We start from the raw sequence: 4,656 nt of genomic DNA on the forward strand, positions 1-4,656 counted from the left end.
GCTTTTGAAGGTCTTGCACATGGCGGAGTTGGCGGTGGCCACCGGCGGAGTTGCCGGTTTAGTTGGTATTGGACATCGTGGCCTCCGGCGGGATGTCTGCGGTGGGTACGGTGGATTTGCCCGTGGTGCCGGGATGCTTGAGTTGCATGCATAGTTCGAGTTTGGCCATCGGGTTCACGCGCAGGATCGCGGCAACAGGGACGGGGAATTGCTGCCAGGGTCCGTTTGGGTCGCCGCTTGTCCGTTTGGGTTGCGCCCAACGCGCGGACGCAGCGCAAATTTGAAAAAAAACAAAAACGAAAATTAAAACGCTAATTCGAACTAAATTTCATTAAGAATATGCCCTATTTTAGGCACATTTGTACATAGCCCTATTTTGGGCAAATAAACTAACAAAAGAAGCCCTATATATGGGCTTTAAAATTTAAAACAAATAAAAAATCCTAAGCTAGGGTTTGGTCGACGGCGCGGTGGCCGCCGGTGCGCCGCCTAGTCCCTGTGGGCGTCGTCGGCGTCGGCGTCGACGACGTCCCCGGGCGGCGAGGCACTGTTGTGGCTCGACCGCGCCGGGGACTCCGGCCACGGAGACCACAGGGCCTCCTCCCAGGCGGAATGGGGGTCCGAAGCCACCCGAGGAAGCGGCGGCGCACGGAGCAGCGCCTCCTCCGCCTCCTCCCTGAGGCGATGCTCCCTCTCCTGCCAGGCGCGGCGCCTGGCCTTTTGGCACCGCTCCTCCTCCGCGCGGCGCCTGGCCTCCTGTCGCCGCTCCTCCTCGCGCCGCTCCTCCTCCGCGCGACGCCTGGCCTCCTCCCGCCGCGCCGCTTCGTCCTCCTCCCGTCGCGCCTGGCGGGCCTGGGCGTACAACTCCCAGGCCTCGGCTTCCTCCACCGCCTTCCGGGCCGCTTCCTCCATCTCGGAGGTGCGAATGGCCACATGGAGGTGCGGCCATTTCGCGTCCTCCTCCGCCGCCGAGATGAGCAGAGCGGCGCGGAGGTCGGGGTCCTCCTCCGAGGACTCGGGCTTCGGCTCGAGCAGCAACGGCGGCGGTTGCGCCAATGCCGCGCCGCTGCGGGCGGCCTCTCCGATGTGGAGGCCGCCTCGGTTTCCTCCGGCCCGCAGCGCCGGCGGAGGACGGCGGCTGCTGCTCGCCTCCTCGTCGTTGGCTCCGGGACCGAACCGTCGCTTCGGGGCCATGGCGGCGGTTGCGCTCGAGGAGTGGACAGTGGAAAGGGGAGTGGACTGGAGGGACAGATCCCTCCAGTCCACATTTAATAAGCCTCCCTGGTCACCGACAGGTGGGCCCAAGGGAGACGAGCAGCCAAGCGACCGGACGCCGCATGCCATCCGCGGCCACGCAAACCTAGCCCAGATTTGGGCCGGGTTTGCGTCGTCCCGGACGCCACGGCCATCCGCATTTGCGGTGCGTCGCCGTGCTGGGTGATGCGTGCAGTCGACACGCCCGTTGGGAACCCCAAGAGGAAGGTGTGATGCGTACAGTAGCAAGTTTTCCCTCAGAAAGAAACCAAGGTTTATCGAACCAGGAGGAGCCAAGAAGCACGTTGAAGGTTGATGGCGGAGGAGTGTAGTGCGGCGCAACACTAGGGATTCCGGCGCCAACGTGGAACCTGCACAACACAATCACAGAATTTTTCCCCAACGTAACAGCGAGGTTGTCAATCTCACCGGCTTGCTGTAAACAAATGATTAGATGTATAGTGTGGATGATGATGGTTGTTTGCGAAGAACAGTAAAGAACAATTGCAGCAGTTTGTATTTCAGATGTAAAGAATAGGACCGGGGTCCACAATTCACTAGCGGTGTCTCTCCCATAAGATAGCAGATGTTGGGTGAACAAATTACAGTTGGGCAATTGACAAATAAAGAAGGCATAACAATGCACATACATATATCATGATGAGTACTATGAGATTTAATCAGGGCATTACGACAAAGTACATAGACCGCTATCCAGCATGCATCTATGCCTAAAAAGTCCACCTTCAGGTTATCATCCGAACCCCCTCCAGTATTAAGTTGTAAACAACAGACAATTGCATTAAGTATGGTGCGTAATGTAATCAACACAAATATCACTAGACAAAGCATCAATGTTTTATCCCTAGTGGCAACAGCACATCCACAACCTTAGAACTTTCTGTCATTGTCCCAGATTTAATGGAGGCATGAACCCACTATCGAGCATAAATACTCCCTCTTGGAGTCACAAGTATCAACTTGGCCAGAGCCTCTACTAGCAACGGAGAGCATGCAAGAACATAAATAACATACATGATAGATTGATAATCAACTTGACATAGTATTCAATATTCATCGGATCCCAACAAACACAACATGAAGGATTACAAATAGATGATCTTGATCATGATAGGCAGCTCACAAGATCTAACATGATAGCACAATGGGGAGAAGACGACCATCTAGCTACTGCTATGGACCCATAGTCCAGGGGTGAACTACTCACACATCGATCCGGAGGCGATCATGGCGATGAAGAGACCTCGGGGAGATGATTCCCCTCTCCGGCAGGGTGCCGGAGGCGATCTCCCGAATCCCCGAGATGGGATTGGCAGCGGCGCCGTCTCCGGAAGGTTTTCCGTATCGTGGCTCTCGGTATCGGGGGTTTCGCGACGGAGGCTTTAAGTAGGCGGAAGGGCAGGTCGGGGAGGCGCCACGGGGCCCCACACAGCAGGGCCGCGCGGCCCCTTGCCGGCCGCGCCGCCCGTTGTGGCGGCGCCTCGTGGCCCCACTTCGTGACTCCTTCGGTATTCTGGAAGCTTCGTGCAAAAATAGGACCCTGAGCGTTGATTTCGTCCAATTCCGAGAATATTTCCTTACTAGGATTTCTGAAACCAAAAACAGCAGAAAACAGCAACTGGCTCTTCGGCATCTCGTCAATAGGTTAGTGCCGGAAAATGCATAAATATGACATATAATGTGTATAAAACATGTGAGTATCATCATAAAAGTAGCATGGAACATAAGAAATTATAGATACGTTTGGGACGTATCAAGCATCCCTAAGCTTAGTTCCTACTCGCCCTCGAGTAGGTAAATGATAACAAAGATAATTTCCGAAGTGACATGCTATCATAATCTTGATCATACTATTGTAAATCATATGAGATGAATGCAGCGATTCGAAGCAATGATGAAGATAATGAGTAAACTAATGAATCATATAACAAAGACTTTTCATGAATAATACTTTCAAGACAAGCATCAATAAGACTTGCATAAGAGTTACTCATAAAGCAATAAATTCAAAGTAAAGGCATTGAAGCAACACAAAGGAAGATAAAGTATCAGCGGTTGCTTTCAACTTCAACATGTATATCTCATGGATAATTGTCAACACAAAGCAATATAACAAGTGCAATAAGTAAACATGTAAGAATCAATGCACACAGTTGATACAAGTGTTTGCTTCGGGATAGAAAGAATAGGCAAACCGACTCAACAATAAAGTAAAAGATAGGCCCTTCGCAGAGGGAAGCATTGATTACTATATTTGTGCTAGAGCTTTTCATTTTGAAAACAAGAAACAATTTTGTCAACGGTAGTAATAAAGCATATGAGTTATGTATAAGACATCTTATAAGTTGCAAGCCTCATGCATAGTATACTAATAGTGCTCGCACCTTGTCCTAATTAGCTTGGATTAACACTGATTATCATTGCATAGCATATGTTTCAACCAAGTGTCACAAAGGGGTACCTCTATGCCGCCTGTACAAAGGTCTAAGGAGAAAGCTCGCATTGGATTTCTCGCTTTTGATTATTCTCAACTTAGACATCCATACCGGAACAACATAGACAACAGATAATGGACTCCTCTTTAATGCATAAGCATTCAACAACAGTTATTATTCTCATAAGAGATTGAGGATTAGCTGTCCACACTGAAACTTCCACCATGAATCATGGCTTTAGTTAGCGGCCCAATGTTCTTCTCTAACAATATGCATACTCAAACCATTTGATTGTGAAAACCGCCCTTACTTCGTACAAGACGAACATGCATAGCAACTCACATGATATTCAACAAAGGTAAAAGAGTTGATGGCGTCCCCGTAAAACATGGTTACCGCTCAACAAGCAACTTACTAAGAAATAAGACACATAAGTACATATTCTTCACCACGATAGTTTTTAAGCTATTTTATCCCATGAGCTATATATTGCAAAGGTAAAGAATAGAAATTTTAAAGGTAGCACTCAAGTAATATACTTTGGAATGGCGGAGAAATACCATGTAGTAGGTAGGTATGGTGGACACAAATGACATAGTTTTTGGCTCAAGGATTTGGATGCACGAGAAGAATTCCTCTCAATACAAGGCTAGGCTAGCAAGGTTGTTCGAAGCAAACTCAAGTATAAAAGGTGCAGAAAAGCTCACATATGAACATATTGTAACTATTATAAGACTTTATATTGTCTCCTTGTTGTTCAAACACCTCAACCAGAAAATATCTAGACTCTAGAGATCAATCATGCAAACCAAATTTTAACAAGCTCTATGTAGTTATTCATTAATGAGTACAAGGTACATGATGCAAGAGCTTAAACAAGATCTATATGAGCACAACAATTGCCAAGTATCACATTATTCAAGACATTAAACCATTTACCACATGC

The sequence above is a fragment of the Lolium rigidum genome, chromosome 3 (assembly GCF_022539505.1).
Source record: "Lolium rigidum isolate FL_2022 chromosome 3, APGP_CSIRO_Lrig_0.1, whole genome shotgun sequence".
Classification (NCBI taxonomy): domain Eukaryota; kingdom Viridiplantae; phylum Streptophyta; class Magnoliopsida; order Poales; family Poaceae; genus Lolium; species Lolium rigidum.